Below are 25,022 nucleotides of genomic sequence, written 5' to 3'. Positions count from 1 at the left end.
GAAATACTGTTAACACAATTGTAATATTGATGCTGTTCTTTGGTATTCAGTCTATATGTAATTAGACTTAGAGTTAGTAACACTAGCAGCAGTCATCATCAATCCAAGCAAGAATATACACATCGGAGACACAGTCCAAGGTACCAAGCTAGCATATTCTATGGACTTTTAAAGGCTTACTAAAACTTCAAAGAATAAATCAATAAGTGTCATGCTTCAAATACCTATTCCAAGCATCGTATTTGATTTACATGCAGTTGGCTTTTACTAACAATCCATACAGGTAAAGAATTTTGGAGCCAATACCACAATTCTTGCAACCATTTACTAGAAAAAGCCATTAAAATCTTGCAAAAAAATTTTTTTTTTTTTTGCAAGCAACAAGCATCCCTTCATCAACATGATTTCTACCAAGTGTCAGATGTAAGTAAATGTATTTTGGCCACAAACCTTGGCTGCACTTAGCCAAGTAAATGACACAAGTCTTTTGAAATTGCTTTGAAAGAACTTTATCCCCAGTATGAAAGAAAGAATAGTTATAGACATTACTCCACGCAACAGCTTGCCATAATTACAGTATTTTATCAATGAAATTTTATGCAGGCTACTACAAAGCCCATTCTGTTTCCCAGACAGTCCCAGAATACATTGCACAGTATCATTAAGCAAGCGTGTGAAAAGCATCTACTTTCATCTGCTTTCATCCTAAGCAATTAAAGACAAGTTTGGTCAATTCTCAGATTTAAGCTTTGGTGTACTGGATTCTGTTGTTGCCTTATTTCAGGTCCCTTTCTAAACAGCAATCTTCCCACTGACTTTTTTCAATAAAACCTTCTTTCAGGTACCTTCATCCTCAGTGAAGGATTCTGGTTTTCCTGTCTTGCCTTGACTTGACTTCAAAACTCTGCTTTAAAATGTCTGTTCCCAAGTATTCATACAACTATGGACTCTTCAGGAATATGCTGGAAATAAGTAGAACTTGACTAGCAGCTCTTAAAACAGATAGAAGTCTCCCATAGTGTAATGAATGTGCTTAATCCCATGCATCCACATATAAATTAAGTCAAAACCATTCCCACGAACAGCCTCCTTTTGATGCCCCACAATCCGAGTTGTGCGATTAAAAAAAAAAATAATTATCTAAACAACTTGGGTACCTAGGCAGCATAGCCTCTTTCCGTGTGAATACTGCCAGCATATCTAAACCAGGCAAGCAAAGAGCAGAAAGCTGAAGCTGTGCGATTTATGCAATATTCACATCGGCTGCATATAAATAATTAAATAAGTTTGCAAAATCTCTACAGCTTCAGATTCAAAAAACTTTCACAAATTAATCAAGTTCTGCAAATATTTGATATTATTTATTTCTCTATTGTGGGAGCAAATAAAAAACACAAGTGATATACAGAAACTGGAGAGGAAAGAGGAAGGAAAAGGAAGATGATGAGGAAGTAGACATAGACAGCTGTTAAGGCGGTTCTGAAGGACCAAAGGAGACACAGAAAGCCTCAGTGAGAGATAATGCTCCATCTAGCCCAACAGCTGTTTGATGAGTGGTAGCTGAATCAGTTTCTTCCCTGAAAGCACCATAAATAACTCTCAAGAGTTGGTGTGGAAGGCAACAGGGGGAAAAAAAAAAAAAAAAAGGATAAAAACCACACTGATCTGCAGAACTGCAAAACTTGTCTTGACTTGCGTGGGAGAGCTCTTGGGAGTTAGTTGCTCTCTTTCACTGTTAACACTGCCCACAGAACTGCAGCCTTTTATGCTTTCAGGAGACAAGAACATGATTAAAACTGCGTGTGCTAGGATGCAGGGATGTCACGTAAGACATGGCATCGCCCGTGTGAATGTGACATCCTCCTACTCCCCTCCCTTTCACTTCAGCCCCATTACCAATGAGATGAAGACCTCATCAAGCCATTGTGGGAATTTTCTGTGTAATGGCAATAGAAGAGGTTTCAGCATACAAAGTATGTATTGCAAGGGCTCTTTTGAGGCAGTAAATCTTGGGGGGGGGGCACAGAAATTTACATCAAGCTCAGTTCAATATATGTCCTTTCACTAAAAAGGGCAAAACCTATTAATATTAGCATGCCAAACAAGCAAAAAACCCACACAGTTTGAGCAATATTTTCAATACAACATAGTATTACTCATACACATTACATTTTTAGTGCAAATTCTCATTTCTCCACCTCGCTTTGGCTTCGCTTCCCATCAAGAGGCATACAACAAAAAGGAAACGGAACAGCTACAGGAGCTACGATCCTACATATAACACTCCAACATTCAAGCTATAATGGCCTTTATTTTATTGCTTCTTTACACTTTTTACAAAGTTTAATAAAAATCCACAGAGGTGACCTCATACATAGGGCTGGTAAGCATTCTGCACTCAATCTGTAGAAACAAGTGACAAAATGCTTACCTTCCAAATTAACACACAAAGCAGATGGCAACCCCACACCAAGTGTGGAATTGAAGAACAAGGCTCCCTCTGCCATACCTTACAAGCACATGAAAGCGACTGCTAACAAGGAGAAAACATCTGGAACGTGATGTTTATATATGGAACACAGTTGTTGACTTAAGCAAACAGAACAGTGAATTTGCATTTGTTAGTTTATCTATAGTCTGGCTGCTATGCAAACAGCTAGAAGGCAACATAAGAAAAATCTAGAAGGAAAGGCTCAAAACATTCTTGGGGCAATGCATACTCAATGCTTTTCCATACCTCTTTCAGAGCGTGTGCAAAATTAACAACTTCAATGCAAGATTTTCCTTCTGTTTAAGCATTAAAGTAAAATAGCACTTTTTAAACCCATGCACACAGAAAATCATTATGGAGAAGAGAGCTTTGAAATAAGCAAACAATCCTTTGTTTTTTCCAGTTGTACACTTTCCAGTTGTCATTCTAAAGCAAAACAGGAAGAGTTTGAGGACCTGTCAGTTTTCAGATGAAAATCCTACTCCTGACCAGGATTAGCTGGTCACCTAAAAATATCAGCCAGTAATCTCCAAAAGTCATAAGTTCATGTGCCCCACAAAGTCCCATACCAATCACTAACTAAAAGAAATTAGGTCAGAATCCAAATCAGATCACACTAGAGTAGCATCAATCTTCTTATTTCAGAGCTGTCACATTTTAAATCTTTCATAGTTTCCACATAAATTATTAAAAACAGAGGAGATCTTTCTCTGAACAGAGACTAACCAAAAGTGACATTCCAGTTTAATATTACAGTTTTAAAAAGGCATATTAAAAAGTTATTCTTCAGTCACTTAAGACATACATCTCTAAATGCACCCCCTGTCAAGCAAACAAACAACAGCTATCTACGAGACTGCTTTAGGGTTTCCTTAAAATGATCTGGGATCAGGTGGCAGTACTTCGGACACTGCAATCTGAAAACACAATTTCTTTCTTGACCAAATTCTGTGCCTAGTTTCTAGCAGATTGACATACCCTACCCACAAAACCAGAGAAGCTGTTCCTATTTCAATTCTGCACATCTATAGTCTCATCTCACAGATGAGCTCCACACTGGAACTTGAGAGATGTATTATACAACTCGGCCACTGGCCTGCTATCCCTGTACATCCCCACGCCTTATTTACTATATATATATAATATAATAAACAGCATATAATATCCCCAAATCTTGGAAATCTATTGATGTAAACCATACAAAAATCATCGATACCTGTAGGGCTGTGGCAATTGGAGCTGGCATTTATGTATCAAGAGATTTGGACCCTGAATCTGTTAAAATAAATCAGTGTGAAGTTTTAGCCTCAAAGAGTTCTGTTCAACTTAACTGCAATTTACAACATCTACTCTGTACAAAATCTTCCAGTGTCATTTACCAGCACATTATCTGTTTATTATTACAACCTGCTATTGTAAAGTACTGAGACTTTTTATTATACTATCAAGTGATAATTATCAAGTGATTGATCAATTGGTCAAATGATTGACGCAAATCACTTTCTGTACTATAGCCTACTTTCCTTTTCACAACGCCAACAGTCTTCAGAGATGCAGACTCCGGGATCTTACCTACACATAAAGTATTTGAGCATATTACAATAATTGGCATCTGGAAATCATCAGCTGCACTATTAAAGAAGTGGCCGCTTCAGCTTACGCTGTTACGCTCCAGATCTTGACCGACTGCCATTTGGGCAAAGAACACAAAGATTCAATGAAAGCATCTCATTGGTAGTGTTCCCAGAAGTGGCATCGCTGACTTACTGACAATTATCATTGTTGCATTTATTGCTTTCAAACGTGGTACAGTACATTGACACTGCTGATGAGGAGAGGCAGGTAGTTGCTATGACCAGAAAAAAGTTTCTGCTACAGCTTTTAGATATAGGCTGTCTCTTCCCATAATGAGAAGCAGCATGCTATCCAAGTCCTATGACATCTTCAACTATAAAATTCACACTTTATCTACAAACTTGTCACCAAAACCAAACTAACTGGATAACTAATGACAGCAAGACACTTTAACACTCTTATTTTGACTAATTTTATGGTGACATTTATGAGCTGTAATGAGCTATATGAATCAGTGGCATAAACCTACTTAACACATAATGAACTAGAGGGCAAAATAAGTGGTTTGACTGCTAATTAAACAGTACTTTAATTTTAAGAAGAGGTTTATTCTGCATGGCAAAAATACCACCATTTTTGACTTGTTATATAACAAGTTTCTGTATCTCCCTGGCTGAATTACAATATCAATCACAAGTCTATAGACCAGCAATTCCTTTGGGAAGGGACATTTATCAACTAGAGTTTGAGAAAATACAGAAAGCGTCATGAGAAAAGCCAAACAAAAGCTTCACTCCTCACACAGAAACAAAAAAAAAAAACCCACAATAAAAAAACCACACACCCAACCAAACCCTACCCAATGATTAAATCAGTGGCTACTGTCTGTTCCCTATGGAGGGAAGGAAAAACCCATACATTACTATTTTCTGCCAAGGGCAAAAACATCAGGAGTTCTAAAAAGGACTGAGATGACTCTGAACATTTTAGAGGAGGATGTTCAAGGCATATTCAGCAAAAATCCACTAAGAACTCAGAAGTCAAAGGGAGCTTCCACAACAGTGATAAATGTTCCATTAAAAAAAAAAAATCAGGGCAACTATAGAGGAAAAAGCACATATGAGGAAAAAGCACATATACATAAGGAAATATGATGGGACAGAAGAAAATAGTTGGCAGAACATCAAGATCTTTAGATTCAAATTAGGAAATAATTTCCTTCATCTTCCTCATTTCTCTTGAGCTGTTACTAACCTGTAATGTCTTTTGCATCTTTGTAGTACTGCTCTTTCAGAACCAACATTTAAATTAACTAGGATTTACCAAATGCTTTAAGTACATTATCTAATGTTAGATACTTATTCCAAAATAAAGTTAGTGGGTAGTTAATGTTTAGTGGATAGTTAAATTAGTGGGTAGTTTTGCTATCCTCATAATTAAGATCGGGGGGGAGGCTTTTTTGTAACTAAAACAGTGAGGTTTTGTCTATGTATTTCTTTGAAGGTCATCATAATGGCCCATAACAAAGGAATTTTGATCACCTAGGTTAAAATCTGATTAATTGTAAATAAAGATCACAACTGCTTATGTTTGAGCTGACGTACTTATGTTGGGGGAGAAAAAGTATACGTCCACCATCTGGTGCACAGTAATTATAGAAATTAAAATGGCATTTCTGTGGCCTGCCTTTAACAATTTTTACTGATACAGTAATACTTGATCTTCTTAGGGAACATAATCTAAACTCATGCTGTTAAACGATCGTAAGACTATCCACTGTATGGCGTAAGCAGTTCATTAAGCTGGAATCTTTAAAAAACCCTTGCTTGCTCCCTAGTAATAACGGAAACAGTTTCTGTAGTTTTACGTCATGCCATTAAACTTAATCCACAGTCAAGGCAAGTTAATTTCACACCTGCTGAGCGGTATCTTGATGGATGGCACCACAGCAGGTCATTAATTTTCTTTCCTTTTGATTAATTTCACACCATACACTGGACGCAGTCTTTTGAGTTACGATGTCTGAGTGCAATGCTTAATTCCTGTGAAGGGCTAAATCCGTTTTTGACTGCTTGCCAAAATGCAAAGAACCCAGATGTGATACAAGTGAAAGGAAGCTTCACTGGGCTTGGCACAGAACTCTGACACCGCTACAGGTGTGGCAGGACACTCTCACTCAGCAATATATTTTAAGTGCGTTCCTCCTGAGCAGAGCCTTAAAGCAAAAATTCTGGATATTCCTTACTTTTGACGTATTGCTTATAAAAAAATTCTGCAGCACCAGTAGAGCAGATAGCAGTGACACTATTGAAACAACTGAGAAGTTAGTTAGCCTTTTTTTTTTGCCACAGAAACCCTCCCATCATTTAGTTACTGACGTTATACCTAATGAGGTATAAAGATTTACTAAGACTACCATGTCTCCTGTTTTCAACAAGATTACAGGGGGTGAAAGAAGAGGAAGGAAAAGGTAACGTTCAAAGTTGAGAACAGCAGCCACTGTTGCCACCACAGCACAAGAGGAAGTTGCAGGTCATTTTGTCCCTCCGTAGCCTGTGAAGAGAGCTGGGGTCCTTGGAGGCCTCCAGACCCACACGAGAGGGTCCAGCCACACAAGACAGCTGAGCTGAGCCAACAGCTCACAGCTGGGGAACAGGCTAATCTCACTCCACGCTTCTCATCCTACTGCTCCAAGCCACTCACTCGTACACCCTCCTTTGTGCTAGACGTGCCAAATCAACTGATCCCTCGATGAGCTGATTTAGATCACGAAAACAAAAGAAGCCTTTTTCTTACATTAACTTTCTGCTTGTTTTGCAAACCAAGCTGTCTAACAGATGGGTCAGGTGCATATCAGAGCTAGTGAAAATGAAAAGGAGAAATTGTATCTTTTGGTAGCAAAGAGCTGTTTAGCTTAGCCCTTATTCCTCTTTCAGGGAGTGATTCAAACCAGAAGCCCCAAAAGCCTCGTCCTCTGTATTGACTACGGAAGGACCTGACCTTCCTAAGCTCAAATTAGTGTGTGCTTTTAGCCCTTCTTTTCCCTTTCTCCACACTCCCCAATATTCTACAGCACAGCTAATATTAAGGAACCTTTAGTGCTCATAACCCGTTCAAAGCTTCATCCGTTTTGTTCTTACTTCCTAATAGTGCTTCCCAAATAGTATGAGCAGATTTTTAGTCTCCTCTTGATAATGAAGAAGAATAATTTAGAAAATAAAAAAGTGCTCGTGCTTACCAGCAGCCATTTTTGGTAACAGAAGCTATTGCAGTGAAATTGAAATAGTGGAGAGAGTGAAAGGGAAGATGGTTTTGTGATCTGATAAACATAAATCACATAGAACACGTGAGTCAGTATGCACAGCTTAAATTTCCGAGTGTGACAGGCTGAGGCCAGGAATACATGAGCTATTCTGAATCCATCTGTGCCAGCAGACTTCTCCAACCAGAAGTCATTGCCTCCTCACATCTGACCATGGAATTAACCTAAGTGTTCCCTAGACTTTTCAGTCAAAATAAGTTGGGCAAGAAGTAATTTGCTATTTCAACTACAAAGGTGGTCTGGCTATTTTGATTAGCACAGTTCAGACAGTATAAACTGGCTCTTCCATCAAGATTGCAGGAATCTTTTCTACCATTGTTCTGTTGTCCTCTCCTGGTTCAGCATACTGACATCATGACTTACTATCAAGTACTTGATCAAAGGCTCCACATGAAGTTTGAATAGATGCTCCTTTGACATGTATTAGAATGGTTACCTGTTGATTTGCCAACATGCAGTTTTCAACATGAACTGAAAAATTTTACTGTCAAGTCCTATAAAGAATTTAAATACAGGATGAACTAGAAGCTAGATTAACAGGCCTTAGCTGCTGAATGGAAAGTCAATTATCTCAATCATCAGAAGTTGCAAGCTGGATTTTTTGGACACAACTCCCATTGCTGGCAACCAGTTATGCCAATTCTGACAGTCAGGAGTGTCAAAGGAAGAGCTACAGTTTAAACATTATTTACAGCAGTATGTACTTTTGCCTCATCATTGCATGTTTCCCATTATGAATGGGAAAGTGAACATTTCAGTCCTTTCCCCAATGACCAAAACACAGTATAAGAAAAAAGTTTGATGTCTACATTTTCAGATGTCTAGAGGACACCTAGGTGCACTTCCTTTTGTATCTCTCAGTTCTAAAGGGCTGCTGAAGAAGCCATTCCCTTTCTACCCAGCTGTTATCTCTCAGGCCTGCTTCTCTTACAGAAGCATGCAATCACTCTCCTCTTTCCTCAGTCTGGCCTTCTTCAGATTCTTCTAGCTGGTGCTTTGGGGGGGGGGGGGGGGGGGGGGGGGGAGGAGAGAACACCAACCAAAAATCCATAACTAAGCCACACAGGCTATGGCCCTCACATTCTATCAACTTCCTCTCCTTCCCTGAAAAGGGTGGTACTTTCAAAGACAAACTTAACCTTCCTGTATATCATTTGAAACTAGAAAACAAAAGAACCCCAACTCTCATGCAAGGTCTTGAGCTGTTTTTCTCCACCTCACACAAATAATGAAGAATTAAGGTGAAATTTCCCCTAAGTGTATAGATTAATGTTTACAAAATCCCTTTAATTGTTATAGCAATTTGTAAACTAAAACTAAAGTGCAATAAAGAATGAATTTTAAATTACTATATGTTTGCATATATTCATTATGCACGTCACCATATGTGAGGCAGAATCTCTGAAGGTAAATCTCAAATGAGTGATTACCACTGAAGCAGCATGATGGAGAATAAAGTAGACAACTGATATATTTAGCCTCATGCTATCTTTGTCCCTAGAGAAAAGTGTACCTTCTCGTGTGGGAAGGGGAGGAGAAAAAACCTTATTTGGTATGATTAAAAAAAAAAAAAGGCCTAGAAAATGAAGGCATGTTTTTCCCCAACACTGATGACCCACTTTAAACAGTCTTATATAACTATAAAATGAGATTATATTTGCCTTGCCATGGATTTAATCTTATGTTTTTCAGTCTGAACCACATCAGAGAGTTATTCTCCTCACCTGCCTACTGTAGTTTTTTTGAACTTTCTCAGTTTAAGTAATTCTGTCCCTCTCTATCTTTTCAAATCAATTTAAAAAAAAAAAAAAAAAAGATAAATCCGGTGAGGTAATTTTGCATTTGGCTGAACTGTACAAGGATTATATAATCAAAAACTATGTAGCTATGTTTAATACCTGTTACCCTCTTCTGAAATTCTCACCAGTCCTGGAATTCCACTGTGCATGCTCTTTGGCATGTTCTCAAGCAGGCACATTGAGCTTTTTTCCCCTCCAGTGCTGGGAACACAAGTTAGTTCTTAGAAAACATACATAAACTAAAGCACTGTCATCAAATGAAATGGTTTTCCAAAAACAAGCAGACACAGATCCACTTCAGTAAGTATTCTCTAAAAGGGCGCATAAAACTTAACATTAGCAAATCTCTTTGCCACTGCAATAGAAACGAGTCTAGATGTTGTTCATAGTTATATGGATGGAAGAGGAGGAAAAAACCAGGTCCCTTCTTGCTATGTACAACTAAAAGCTCCTTCACACACTACACAGAGATTAATATAATTTGAAAACACCACACATTAACAACAGAGTATCCATATATGTCAAATATTACCTGAATCAAATATTATCTGACAAGATTTACAAGGCAGTTAAGTCAGACTTCTATGGTCCATTCAAACACATTAGCTTAGTTATTAGGTTAGTTCTCTAGTGTTTCAACAGTACAAATGCATTATAAGCAATACAAATTTAAGCATCAAGACTTCCTTCCTCCTCCCGCCCCCCATCAAAAAAAAAAAAAAGCTCCAAAAAATAGCTCCAGTTATGACAAACGGTGCCACTGGCAGCTGAAAAATCAGCTGCTATGACTGTAATCTAGATAGCATCTTTCCACTGTAGTTGCATCCTAAACTCCAGCCAACATCTACAGCATGACACGTCCTACTGCAAACCTCTTTAGTGTCCTCAAACCAAACGGTTTCCAGAATCAGAAAGGAAGTTCAATAGGCAATATTGTCCATCTCTAGAACTGTGACAGTGAAAAACTGTGTATTTTGGGCTAACAAGGGAAAGTTAAGAGACTTCTCAGGACAAATACAGCGACAGAAGGCTTGCCTCACAAGGAACTTCCATTAGTAGCAAAGATAACGTTTCGTTGCAATATGCCATACACTCTACCTAACGTTTAATTAGATGAAGAGCTCTTAGAGAAGACACTTGGTATCGAAGGTGCAAGCCCAGTAGAATTATTTCTACTTGCTGATTTTCTTCTGGACCTCCAGGGCAGGTTCAGCATTCATTTTCCCAGCCTGCATCAGGCAATATCTTCCTAGAACCAAGTTAATGTTAGCTGGGTAAAGGCACAAGACATGAAATAAACACACAACTCTAAGACATGAATACTCATCTATAAATATGTACCAAAAAAAAAAATCCACTTTCAGACAATCCTTTTGAAAGTTATTACAACCCAGCAGATAATGTAAATGCATATAAGGCTGCCAAGAAGATCACTTACAGCTCTGAGCAGAATTTAAATGGTCTTGAAACAGTACTGTAGTACTAGCAGAGAGGAAAAGAGACCACTATACTGACACTACCACAGCTGAATGGATTTCTTTACTGTTTAGTCATAGCTAATGAAGAGAAAAAGGCAGGGAGGCAAAGGAACAGATTTTGTAATATTATAAAAATACTCCTTCCTTTCTACTCACTGGGGAAATGTGCTGGCAAACACATCTTTAAAAGATACGTTGGTACATAAAGCCTCTCTCTTTTAAACTCCGTAGCACTGGGCTACATTGATTTATATTTGTAACAGCCAGGATTTGACAGATAACCTGCAGATAACTATTTAAGGCATTATCTTAAGCACATTGCAACACCCAGAGCAGTCCGTTTGCTTTGTAAGCTACAACCACAAGGATCCAACACAGACTATCCTACCACTGTATTGTATCTTAGCCCACTGGCTTACACCTGCGTTCCACTGCAGAAAGTAGATAAACGTGTATTTGAGCCACATGCATGCAGAGTACAACAGTATCTCTAATTACAGGCGGGGGAGCAGGGACCAAAATCCAACAGTCGTCAGTCACTCAAGTTCATTACGTCTGGTTTTAAAGAGAAGAACTGTTCATGCTAATAGCCTGACAAAAGAAAGAATACATTTATTCAACACTTCCCTCCATATTTCAGAGGGACATGGTATTTCTTTCTACAGCTTTGTATCACTCAATAGCTTCCAGACTTTACTCCAACTTAGGCTGCTGTTTTTATCCTGAGAAAAGATGTATCCTACAGTTTGGACTCAACAGATGACTTGATGTTTAAGTCTGAAGAGTGCTTTGGATATCATCTCTCTGCTCTTATAGTATCTATTTCAATCCAAAAATATTATTGTATACAGTTATTTTGGCATACGACTTCTGAGTGGCTTTCATTTATTTTCCAAACCTGAGAAAATGTCAGATCTTCAAGACAGTTGAGCAAGTACGTTGTTTTTCCTATAGGTAAGGTTTCATTTAACTCCCAACCTCTCTCCCATTTTTCCTGCTCTTCATACTCAAGTCTGCTTTACATTAAAGAGAGCAGTACTCAACCAGTTAATTTAATGACTTGAGAACAACTTCACCATCACTACCACCAGATCTTCCTCTACCCGCAAGATTCTTTAGAATTGGAAGGATTTTTCCTTCATTTAGTTTAAAAAATAAAAAGCAAAGCCAACTACTGCTTCATGGCTGTAAGTATCTGCTTGCTATGACATTCACAATTCCACATGAGACACCTAAAATCTGTATAAAATGGAAGTTCAAAGAGGGACTCAAAAAAGCCAAATTACAAAAGAAGCAGCTTAATTACGAAAAAATGAGAGCTAGCATGGATTTACCAGAAATTTCAGAAGATAGTATTCAAAAAGTTGTCTAAATTCAGATTTATTTGATAGCTTGCTCTGCTCAGCTTTCCTATGTTCTAAATTGTCTTGGTGGTCTGCTAAAGTAGCAAACTTATATTTTCTCCATAATATTTTCATTTGTTTACCCTGACTGGCCTTTTTAGGGGTATAATGACAGCCTTAGAAGAGATTCCTATACAAACATTTAGAATAATCAAGCCAAATATGTTATTGCAATAACATACTGAATATATTAGCAAAAATATGGAAGTCAATTCTAGTGCCAGTAACTGCCAAGGAAAAAAAAATCTGCAGATCCAGACAAACCACAGGACACTCAGCGATTGCTCACCTCTTCAACGGGCTACTTTCATTTCTTGTAGATTCAAAGCTTGTGCAACACAGGCAGGGCGTCGGACCTTCAGTAAAAATGGCCTCAATCATTACAGACAGTTGCTTGAGGTCAGTTGAAAAAGCCACATCAGAAAAAAAGACAAGAAAGAGGATGTGTGTGACAGTTATTGATGTGACAAAGAAAAAGATGCAAGATCAACTGGCCTTCTGAAGGCATGCAATCCTTGCCTGAAATCATCTGTTCTGAAAATTAGGTGGTAAGCAATCCAGCAGAAAGTTTCATCTTGTATCTATTATTAGCTGATTATAACAAAGATTCAGCACAACTGCACATATACCACTCAGAGACTTCATCAACTTCAACTTAATCTTACAGAAAAAAATCCATCCAGGTTTGTGGGGTGGGTGGGGCGGGATGAGGAGTTCTGTTTTAGTCCAATTCTAGAAGACAATGAGTTCAGTAAATGAGGACATTTCCTAAACGATTTAATAAATAAACAGGCTACACAAACATGAGAAAGAATTTCAGAAGTACACTTTGGGAGATGGGAAGGAATGCATGAGGTAAAACTAAAGTGTAATGTGTGTAAAAAAAAATTTCAAGTCATTTGGTGAAATCTCATCCCTGAAGAGGAGATGTTTGGAGAAAAAAATGCAAAAGCCATTCAGAAGTCTGGATTAGGAAGGAGATTTTGCTTCTTTCTGAGCACAGCAGAGGATACCCAAAACACTGCTCACACATACTGAAATCCAGCTTGACCACCACCACCAAAAACAAACAAACCCAAAAGCAGCATACTTAGAGTTGAGAGACAGCTGAACTTTTGCACATCCACTAAATAAGGTATTATCTTCAGTAAAATCTTCACAGTCTAGTGGAAGGCTATTTCCAGTGCCGAGCAGAACTGAAAATACATATGCTGCCTGCACATCTCCTGAAGGCCAAATGAAAAGAGAGCACAACATGATTAGCCCTTCAGTCTTTCAAGATGTGGAACAGCAGAGGTAGTGGTAATAGCAATAATTAAGTAGCAATGACAAAGAAAACATGCTTCAAATTACACAAAATAGGGGAGGAAGGAGACAGACACAAGCCAAGATGGAAAGAAAAGTATGACCAAAACCCTGAAACCTATTACACAGTATTCTGGAGAATTCCTAACACTTCTTCCTATTTTTTTTTTTTTTTTTATTTTTAATCAGTTTTACAACTCAAATACTGGTATACTTTATGTGATATTCTAAAGAAATTTGTGTAAGGAAATAAAGACCTTAATACCATAATAAACTGGACAACTGTCAGCAGTGCACTCAGCCACACACACAAGGCAAGTGAGAATACATTAGCCAAAAAAAAGTGTGCTAATAACAATTGACAGATTTCTTCCTCCATTTGTCAAATGCAAGGATGACAAAGCTGGTCATTACAGAATAAACAATGAAAAGGTTTTAATCCTGCCTTTTTGTGGCCTTGACAAACATTTTTATCCTAAGCAATAGGCTTGATCCCCATAGTACAGGGAAGGTGGACATGTTGAGTGCTCTAAGGTTCCTAGAGTAATTTCTGCAAAACTACAATGCTGCATTCAGCAACCTTTCTAATAAAATGTCAAATTTTAGTTATTTAAAGAATAAGGTAGGTGGCTATTTAAAAATACTCTGTAGCTTGTGAAAGGGCAAAAGTACACCTTCATTAAAAACCTCTTTTTATAATACACATCCAAAATCAATAGTGTGAAATCTGAGATGTAGATCAGGAATTCATACACTGAAAAGGTTTTGGAGTTTTTTTGGGGTTTTTTTTTGGTTGGTGTTTTGTGGTTTGGATTTTTTGTTTGTTTTTGGTTTTGTTTTTTTTTGTTTTTAATAGGGATAAACAAACATCAAAATGTACATTGATAGTACTTACATAGAATGTGTTTTTGGGGAAAAAAAACATTAATTTGCTAGATAAAACTGAGGCCATTTGACTGACTTGATGGAGCATTAACCAATATTAACCCTCTGTTAACCTAACGTTTTAAGCAGTAATAAGAACACAATCTTCTAAATTAGGCTGATGTTCTAACACTCCAAGCCAGCACTGTCACTGAAAGCAGCACCTTTATCCCTCTCCAACCTCCTTCCCCAGCCTATACGACTAAAAGGTGAAGACAGATAGGGAACGTTGTTATTCTGAAACATGATCGGCCAAATGCCAGAAAGCCATTTACAGCCACAGCAGTTTGTCAGCCAGTTCTCTGCACTGCCACATAAATGCACCGATAGGAAATGGGGAGAGTTTGGTATGAGGGCAAGAGATTAGTATGAGGGCATAAATTCCATCTAATTGCAGTCTTGGTAAAGACCAGGAAAACTAATGGCATTCCCATATAAAAGCACCAGCAAATGCTGGTGTTAATTCTCCTCTGATCAGAGCACAGAACATTTGATCAGCACAAGGTACTACAAATTGTAAAATAGCGTTATAAGACTACTGAGTTACACGGAGTATTCTGAACACCATATCCTGAAGTACCAGATTATCAGCTGGGCAACAGAATTCAAAGTTTGCCATATCCAATGGGAACAATACTCAAGGGTAGAACAAGACTTGAGGTACAAACAACAGTCTGAATAGAGCCCAAGACAATCCTAACAGAACAGAGTACCAATAGTGGATGGGGGGGGTGGGGGGGGAATCAGTCGTTCAAATACATGGGATGTAGAAAATTTGTACTTCAAATGTAGGGAAAAAAGCCCCTTGCTAATTTACATTTTTTTTAACCCCAAATTATGAGAAATAAGATTCTTCAGATCTCCATCTAAACCCCCCCCCCCCTTTTTAGGTCTAAGAAATGCAAAATTCATGTAGAACAGTTTTCCACATATATTTAAATTATAATACTATTTTTCAAGTACAGCTTTTTTAAAAGGTATTTTTTTTTCCATTTATAAGACTCACTGTTTTCTTTGCTCTAGATGTGGCCACATGCATGCCAATATGTCAGTATGTAAGAAAGTGTTCTTAGACATGTTTTAAGTAGCTTAATCAATACTGGCATTCTTCTGTAACATTACACAGTGCACAAGCTATGCAACCGGTACATATGGAAACTACTATGTCAGGAAATGAATCAAGGTACAAGGACTTTAATAGAAGCTGAACAGAAGCTAAACCTGTTACAAGCTTTTGCTCTGTATCAGCCAGTACAGCCCTCAAAGGAAAGTTTAAGTGCACACTTGGGCCTCATTGTACTAGTTTCAATATACAGAGCCAGAGGTTTAAATAGCATCAACTCAAAAAGAGCTTAAGTAAACTGCAATATGCCTTTTACACCAGTACAGAACTTTACCCACTGCACCTAAACTCTCATTATATCATTACAAAAATCCATTCCTTTCACTGTAAGCCAACGGCACACTGAATCACTGCTGGTAACATATGAACAGAGTTGAAACAAACTGCTCATTCACTGGACATTCAGCAGCCAGCATGGATCAGCTAGTGAACTAAAATTCCAGACTTCCAGTGGACAAGTACTATTTTTACAGAAGTTCACCTCAGCTGTTAGTAAGCAGCAATTTGTAATGGAGTCCAGCAGAGAGGCCAAAACCTTCATCATCTTCCAGCCTGAAGCTCTTCCTTGCTCTTTCAAATATTCTTTAACGTACCTTGGTGAGAATTTTGATAAGACAGGTTAGATGAAAGCTACTGTAACCTTTCCTTCAAAGGAATCATGCGTTGTCTTGTAAGGTTATCAATCCAGACCCAAGGAGAGTCACTTAAGAGACTCAAAGATTTCACAAAGATTAACAACTCGGGCCATAACGTGAGTTCGATAAGCTTCCCCAGAAGTCTCAAACCACCAAGATCTAGATTTAGACATAGGTCAAATCACTTTGTCAAACACTCACGCAACTCAGTTTCATCTCTCACATCATTAAAAAGTCAGAAGTTTTTATTTTACTGATTATCCAATTGCTTGAACATATGCCTGCCAAGCTACTGAAAAAAATCTGGGAAAGTATTTCAACAAGAACTACAGATTACTATTTTATCTATAAGGACTACAGTCTATATTTCTCTTTCAAGAGAAGTTATGATATCAAAAGAAAGAAAAATATTTTTTTCTAGAACTGCTTTATAAATAAGCTCAACTGGTATCTAAGAAAATAGCTATTAGAAATAACAATCTAATATTTGATTTTAAAGTATAAACATAACATATTCATTTAACTTGATTACAGGCTCAAAATTAGACTAAATATTCAGAACTGGTTGATTTTATCTATAGTAAAATAGCTGTTAGCTTGATTAGAAAAAGCACTGGAAGCATTTGCAGCATTCTCCTCCTGCATGCTTTTTTCCAGTCTAGCAAAAGAGAAGTAGCTGCATAACACGAATAGATGTTAAGTGTAAACAGAATGATACTGCATTTCACCACGTTCTTGGAGGATCAATAGTACTGATTGTGAAATTGCATTTCTTGAAGAGAAATACAAGGAGGGAAACTGCTCATTTTTACAAGAACTTACAAAAACAAATCAACGTGCTAAGGAACTGATTGGAATAATGTAGCTTTAATAACGTGGTCAAATATCCTGTACAACCCAGGCTGAAGTCTGAATGGTAAAGATTGAGAAATCTTTGTGTCTTTTTTTTCCCCCCCTATACAGTGTTCTACATCCTTTTCCTGTTCTGTCAGATCAGGAAACACAAATGCTGATTTCACTGACAAAATCCTATCAAAACACAGGAGTGACAGTTCTTAATTAAATCTAAGGAGAAAGAAAACCATTAGATATTCTAATTTGGCTATATGTCTATTTAAATTCAATGCCCAATTTCTAAATTTAGTTTGACTTCCAGACAAACAGTTTGAGTTCTTCAAAAGCCTCTCTCAAACAATTTATTTTGTTCAGTCCTCCAAATATTTTTTCAGATTTTTTCCTGATCTCTCTGGAACTTTTTTCTACAAGCCCTGCAACAGAGGTATGTATTTTAACATTTCCTACCTTAAATTCCATCAATACACAGAGACTGAGAAATAGTCATTTCTGCTTCTACTCATTGGCTCCAACTATGCCTCTAAGACCTCCACCACCCAAGCATCAAGTTGGTACCTTAATTGGTCTGCTTGCCCACTTGTTTTTTAAACATCTTATTGCTGCCCAGGGAATAGCTATTCATTTTGCAGCACCTCTTCCTGCCAAAATAATCTCTGAATCCACTGCATGCCTACCGTTAGCCAAATGCATTTTTGTCAGGATTGTTAGAGTGTTTCAAAAGCCAAGACGCTGGAGGGTTTCGGAGGTGTCTCTTGATTTTGGTTTTTGTTTTTTTGGGGTTTTTTTTTTGGTATGGGTGTACCTGTGTGTGTGAAGTAAGTGAGAAAGTTTGTATCCACATACAATGTATTAGTACCTACAGAGAACACTGTTGCCAAGCTCCTTTAACTTCACTGGAGGAGTTTGCCAAATAGGTGTGAAAGTTTCTATGTTAAGAATATTACCAGTTTTTCCTAGGCATGAAATACACGTCTGCTTAGTGTCTCCTTTTTTTCAGGGAGCAAGTTCCTTTGCCAGGTGGCTCAGAAATTCCAAGATCAGGCAAACAAACAAAGACAGAGCAAGGTAATACTCTATATTCCTTTTCGGAAATGGGGGTCCCTTTTAATGTACAATTCATACCAAAAGCAAGACAGAAAGAAAACTCATCCTGAGAACCTGAAGATGATGAAGATCTGGTTGTCGCTGTTCGCTGAATGCTTCTAGATAGATTCTCTGTTTTCTGTATTTATTGCTATTTTAATTATTAAAAATAGCAAGCTTTAATTACATCTAGGCAGAAACGCACAATTCAAACCAACACTGGGAGAAGCAAACTATTTCATGGTTCATGTTACTTACAGTAATATTTTAGAGGCATTAGTACTAGAAGCATTTCTTTGAGGCAGAAATAGCCTTCACACTACAGTACACTGAAACAGAGTGGGACTTTCATTCTACAGTTAGCTCATGCAAACAGTTCCATTCATCATTCAATACAATCATGTTACCATGTCTTGGTATAGAATGAATGAACAACGTCAAACCTGGATAACTACCAGGTTAGAAATGTTCCTCACATTTATTCTAGGTTTTGGTTTTCTGTAAACAAGTTTTTCAGAAAAAGTAATCAATTGGTATGCCTGATACAGAGGTCTAACGGTACAGCATAAAACTTTCTCAAGAGCAACTTAAAGCCAGTATTTTCACACTTCTTAACCTACAACATCGAAGATTAACTCATTGTACACACTGTACTTGAACAGGAACTATCAAGAAAAACTCATGGAAGTTACTTAAAAGCTTGTTAGGAAGTAGACGATCTGTTCAAAGATTTTTGCTATGAATACCATATCAAAAATGTTCGAAGTTTTGAACATGTAGACAGTTTTACGTGACAAATGAAACATTTCAGAGAGACCATCTTCAATCAAAACACAAAGTCATTTTACAAAAAAGGTCACTATAGCAGAGTTACATGGGGTCCTTAATACCTGAAATTATGTTTCAGGTATACCACATGCATACTACAGTTATGATCTGCAGAGTTCAAAGGAAACTTTCAAAAACTGCATTGAAGCTGCATTGAACTGCATTAGTTCTCTGCAGCAAAGGAACAAACACACAGAGAGAGCGGGGGGGGGGGGGGGGGGGAAGGAGAGAGGGATAAGACATGGCATTTTAAACCCAAGAGAACTACTGCCTAAGTGAATATATGCAGATACCTTTGTACTAACAAGGATCTTCTGTAAGAATGTGTTAATCAGCTTTAGTCACACATACTGCAGACAAGAGGACTATCACATAACATGGTAGAGTCCAAAGGTTCAGTGTCTTGAGACATCACATGTACAAAAACCATCCAGATTACAAAATAGGCAGTAAAGGATAATTCACTGTGGCTTGTACCTTTTATGACAACTTAGAATCATAGAATCGTTTAGGTTGGAAAAGACCCTTAAGATCATCGAGTCCAACCGTTAACCTAACACTGCCAAGTCCACCACTAAACCATGTCCCTAAGCACCACGTCTGCCTCCAGGGGCAGCGACTCAACCACTTCCCTGTTCCAATGTTTGACGACCCTTTTGGTGAAGAAATTTTTCCTGATATCCAACCTACTACTTGATTAGTACCTATCCAAAATGCTTTGCTAGGTCCTCAAAACAGGTTATATAAAATGCTGTACCAGTCACAGTGCATGTATGACTTATCTGCTTCCTAGGGAAGGGAGGAACACAACCTTAACAGCCAAAGGAAAGGAAGAAGCAATAAACTTCATTACCTAACTCTAACAAGAGTGAAGAAAAGGTTTTAGTTATAAAACTATTCTAGGGAAATGTAACCACAAGGAATACATTATATGGCAAAAACCTATATACGAAGAAATGCAATAAACTGCATGACCCATGAGCAATAACCAACAAAAGTAAAATCAGGTTCTGCGTGCTACTTGTAACCTTCGTTAAAAGGTAGGTCAAAAGAGGTGGTTGATAGCTTTCAAAGATTACAGGCTTTTATCAGGATATAAAAATCAGTAAGACAAACGTCAGTAGGTTAGACTAATAATCAAGGTTAAACAGTTTGGAATGCCTGTGGGATATATGAAGAAATACAGTTAGCTAACAGGAATAAGAGGACCTTGTGAGACTCAAAGGGCCAGGATCACAGGATTCTTAGCTCATACAAACCATAAATAATAAATCAAACGAATCACAGCATTGACTTAAGCTTTCCTCATGAAAAGGCCTTTGCTACTTAGAGTACTCTAAGAGGAAATTGGAGGAATCCTCCAAACCAATTTTTTCTTCTCTGGTCTTTCACTGCAGCATCTCCCTAGTACACAAGCCGCCACAGATACATAAAAATGCCATAATTTTAGCAGAAGTTCCTCAAAGGAGCTACATCCTGGCCTGAGTACATGCATGGACCTTGGGGTTGAAGGATTCACCTGATTAAAGCAAACAAGACTTTTTGTGGAAGGCAAGAACAAAACCCCACAAATTCATCTCAAGATAGCTTAACCATTCCAGCTTTACTAGAAGAATAAGGCTATCCACCCTGATAAAAGTCTGCATTGTCACAGAAAGCCACTGCCTCACATCTGGGAAGCTGTGTCAGCACTTGTGTCTCCAATTCTCCATCATTATGGTCGCTCCTCCTCAAATGCCATCCAATTAAGAGAGCCTATGTCAATATCCAAAACCCTTCACTGAACTAATGTAAGTTTGTACAAAACTCTAGTCACCTTCTCTTCGTGGCCATGAATTACAGTATGTGAGTTATCAACTCACATGAACAAACAAGAAACTGACAAAAAAGATGGGGTAAGAAGTGATGGACATCAAGCCACTATCAAAACACGGTCTGAATGAGACTTATTCCTCACAGAAATTATACTTGATTTTATCATAGGTCTGGGCTCTTCAAGAATTGAAAGTGAAACAGATAATGAAGCCTGTACAACCTCAATAATGTATGCAAATAACAGGAGGCTAAAAGAGGAAAACAAGAGGAGTTTGAGTGTGCACGCACACACACAGAGGCAAATACAAAATCCTACTTTTTCTTCTGAAGTACAGCAGACAAAAGATTTTTTTAGGTGTTGCAGTTTTTTTGTTTGTTTAAGTGGATGTGCATATGTGGTATATGAAATGCAGAGATGCATAAATACTAACTCAGCAAAAGGAGACAGGAATAAAGGATGACCTTATTCCACTCCAATCAGTTAAGAAATTTTTGAAATTGAAGATGCAGTAATAGCAACACTACTTGATTTCTGAAAGAGATTCCACTCATCAGATTCCCAGCTGATTAGCACTGTGCAGCACATTCATTTCCTTTAGCAGATGCTTCCGATGTTCGTTACCAAGAGCTGCTGCTGGAGAACTGCTCTGATTCCAAACCGGGCTAAGCAAAGTAGTTCTGCAGACACTTTGGGAATAATGTGACATAAATGAAAATACTATCAGAACCTGGCTTTTTTGATATTCATCAGATTGTATTTCTTTCCACCATCTATTTAAGAGACGAAGCATCCACTGAGTCAGACAATCTATTGCCAAATAACCATAAAGTAATGTTTGCCACCAAATCTCCCTTATCACTGCTTTTCCTATCAATAAAACCGAAATAATTCTCCCATTCTCTCACAAAACACTAAGACAGTCTTCCTTAGATCTCAATCTGCTCAAAACATTAACACTATGTTCACATAACCCTTCAAAACACCTACCACACAGCTAATAATCAAGTTACTGTACCAGTGAAGGGCAGTTAATGCCAACTACTCCTGAAGTTCTATTAAAATTTTAGAGCCAAGATGAGGAAGAAAACTGCATACTAAGCTATTTTATTAAACAGAAGCAAAAGCAGAGTGAACTTTTTAGATGAAAGCAGCATACAATGCCAAAAACATAACCTTGCAAAGAAAAAAAAATAATTTCAAACTTCAAGGGAAATAAGTGGTGCTAATAAAATTCTACATATTATCTCAAGCATAGAAGCTGATGATATAAAGTTGTGTTTTGTTTTGTTTTTTTAATCAAGGGAAAGGAAGGGAATCTGGTTGGAGGGAGATGACTTAGAATAAAGACGGTTGCTCTCCAATTCTAAGTCATTTTAGGAATTCAGAACACTTCATTATTTTGCCAGATTCTATTTCATGAAGCAGATTGAGGATTTTAGATGATTTGCACCCAGTGTTGCTGGCTGCTTCCTAAGTATTAGGCAGTTTAGCTTTGGGATCTTCTTCTATTCGGTATTCAGTCACTTTGACTTTCAGCATCTTTTCAGTCCAGGCTGTATAAGCTGTCTTCCTCCTGGACAGCGAGATGGATTTATCACCCAGAGAAGAGGAAGCATATGTTCATATTTAATCCTTATTCTGCTCATACAAAATAAATCCATATTCTATATAAGAACAACAGAAAACAGTTTGCGTACATTAAATTATGAAGAGCAGACATTCCTTTTGCTAAATGCACTGCTGCATGGGCCATTTTAAGAGTAAAGTATTCCTTATATCATCTCATACAGGTAAAGAGCAGAAAGCCGCAGTGAAAGTTAACTTATATTTAACAAAACCACCAGGAAAAAAGATTAAGGGTTTTTTTCCTACTATTAAGCTTGGTACAGCCACCAGTAATTATGTGAACTGTGGGTGTTGCAGTAAGCAAAGCTTCTCATGAAGAACAGTCAGAGACATTACACAAAGATGAAGAAGGAAAAAGGTGAATCACCCATTCAGACTAAATTGGACTCAATGTCCCCAGGCAAAATGGTTTCAACAATAAATAACAAGAACTAACCGGTTCCTCCTTTTTTGAAAGCTTTTCAGTCTTTTATGAAATGGTAAAAGTATTTTGAAAGAACTGAGATCCCCTCATTGATTTGGGAGTAAAGACATACCCCTAAGCCTGCAAACAACTTCAAATGCTGTCCTCCTGAGGACGCAGATTAACAGATACAGTACCAGACATTCCCTCCACCCTACTTGCATTTTCTACACACAAGGCTGTTCACTGAGATAAAGCACTTGTACTGCGCTAAGTCAAAATTCATGCCTGTATTTAGGATTATGAGTCATGCTGTTGAAAAAGCTATCACACTATTTCATGGGGACAAGGTGACAGAGCTTTTTAGACAAATGGACTGTGTACTAGAATAACACAAATCTCAAGAGTGAGCCTTCAGTTAAAGAGTATTCTATTCTTGCTGCAGTTATCAAGAAAGATTGATGTATCGAGACCTAACGCAAGAATTAAGAATTCATTCTCCCAAATTTACTGACCACTATGCCAGAAAGAGAAATATACACTCAAAATATGAGATTGGTACTATACCGTATCTGGAAAAGATAGAACCTACACTCCCTACATTAACAGCGAGGAAAGCCTCTACCAAGACCTAGTTCCTCAAAACTTAGTGACATTTGTTTTCCCCTAATATATTAAAAAGTAAGTTTACCTTGAATAGTTGCTAAAACTCAAGGGAGACCATAAAATGGGCCCCAAAATTCTTGTTTAATGTAGCTCTGCACACCTATGCAATCACATCAGGTCAGCCACTGCTTTTCACAGCAAAATAAACCCCTACAATCAAACCACAAGACGATTAGGATGTGTAAGAAACACTGAAACTGGCGAATGAAGAGCATTGCTATTTCTCATCTAAAGCTCAATGCACCTCTGGCGAAAAAGTAGTAGACATGGCAGACCAAAGCACAGCTGGCACAGAGATGACAGTTTTCAGGAACCTTTTTCTCAAATTCACTTCCTAGAGGTTTACGAAATCTGAAGAGTCAACAAAACGAGCATCGGGTGGAATCGAAAGCTTGTAAATCGGATCGTAACGGGGAGGTTTCAACAGACTTTCGCCCGAGACTCATCCTCCCATCCACGGCAAAACTTGCCACCCGCCCTTCGATAAAGCCCCCGCCAGCGGGGCTCCGTCCCTCAGAGGCGGGCGCGCCCGCCCTCCCCGGCTGCCCACGGCCGCCCGGGGCTCGCCGGGGCCGCCCCCCGCCTCCAGAGACCCCCCCCCGGCCCCGGCTCCGCTCGGGGGGCGGCAGCCGCCGCCCGCGGAGGCGCTCCCCGCCGCGGAAGGTCGTTACGCAAGGTGGCGGGGGGGACGGCCGGGCCGCGGCAAGGACGGGCCCCGCCGCACCGAAGCGGCTGCCTGGGCGGTCCCCCTCCCTCCCTCCCGCTCCGCACCCACCGCCGGCCCCGCCTCGCAGCACCCGGGCAGGGGTCAATGCGGCCGGGGGCGCGGCCCGCGCCCCGCACGGCTGCAGCGGCCGCGATGGGGGGGGGCTGAGGAGACCGCTCTCCTCACGGCCCGCCGAGCCGCAGCGGCCTGAGGGGGGCAACGGCGGCGGCGGCGTCCGCCACAGCGGGGCCGGGCGCGGCGCCGGTCCCCCACCACCCCCAGCCCCGGCGCCGCCTCACCTCCTCCGGCGCCGCCTGTGCGCAGCCCCCCGCGCCGGGAGGAGCGCATCGCCCATGGTCCGCGGCGGAGGCCGGGCGCGGGCTGAGGGGCGGCCGCCGCGCCCGCCGTGGGGGCCGGGCCACCTGGAGGCGGGCGGGCGCAAGGGAGCGTCTGCAAACTGCCGGCCGCGACGCAGCGCAGCGAGGCAGCGCCCGCCCGTCTGCAGGCGGCGGGGCGCGGCAAGCGCGCGCGAACGGCCTGCCCTGCCGGAAGCGCCTGTGACAGGCCTAGGCAGAGCGAGGGAGCGTCTGCAAAGTGCCTGCCCCGCGGCGGCGGCGGCGGGGCGAGCGGCCGCCGTTTTGAGGAGAAAGCGGCCGCCAGCGGGCACGGCCACCGGTGCGCAGCCGCCGCACGCCGCGGTGAGTGCGCGGGGGTGGCTCCGGTGGGAAACGCCCACGAGCCCGCCGGTGAGGCGGCGCCTCTCAGCCCAGTCAGCCCGACGCCTCTGAGGGGCGGCCTCCCGCCGCAGCCCCGACCTCGCCCTGCCGTGAGCAGGCCCTTTTCCCCTCACACCTGCCTTGGGGCGACCTCGCCCTGCTGGGAGCAGGCCCTTTTCCCCTCACACCTGCCTCGGGGCGGCCCCGCGGAGCGGCGGGCCGCGTTCAGGCCTAGCGGAGCCCGCTGAGGGACCGGCGGCGAGGAACG

At 40.0% G+C, this 25,022-nt stretch overlaps 1 protein-coding gene across 4 annotated transcripts in view; it reads right to left on the bottom strand.

Moving 5' to 3' along the window:
* The window catches only part of MGAT5 (alpha-1,6-mannosylglycoprotein 6-beta-N-acetylglucosaminyltransferase), a 131,635-nt gene extending 107,148 nt beyond the window's left edge, over window positions 1–24,487 (bottom strand). For all 4 annotated transcript variants that reach the window (XM_087731579.1, XM_087731576.1, XM_087731578.1 and 1 more), the window contains exon 1: window positions 24,338–24,487. The gene's annotated coding sequence lies outside the window, so the exon portion shown is untranslated. The remainder of the gene's footprint in view (window positions 1–24,337) is intronic.
* Between the last annotated feature and the right edge of the window lie 535 nt (window positions 24,488–25,022).

This window comes from Nipponia nippon, unplaced genomic scaffold, assembly GCF_047370975.1.
Source record: "Nipponia nippon isolate SJK-2023a ecotype South Korea unplaced genomic scaffold, ASM4737097v1 scaffold_5, whole genome shotgun sequence".
Taxonomy (NCBI): Eukaryota; Metazoa; Chordata; class Aves; order Pelecaniformes; family Threskiornithidae; genus Nipponia; species Nipponia nippon.
This window is presented reverse-complemented; position numbering and strand designations above follow the sequence as displayed.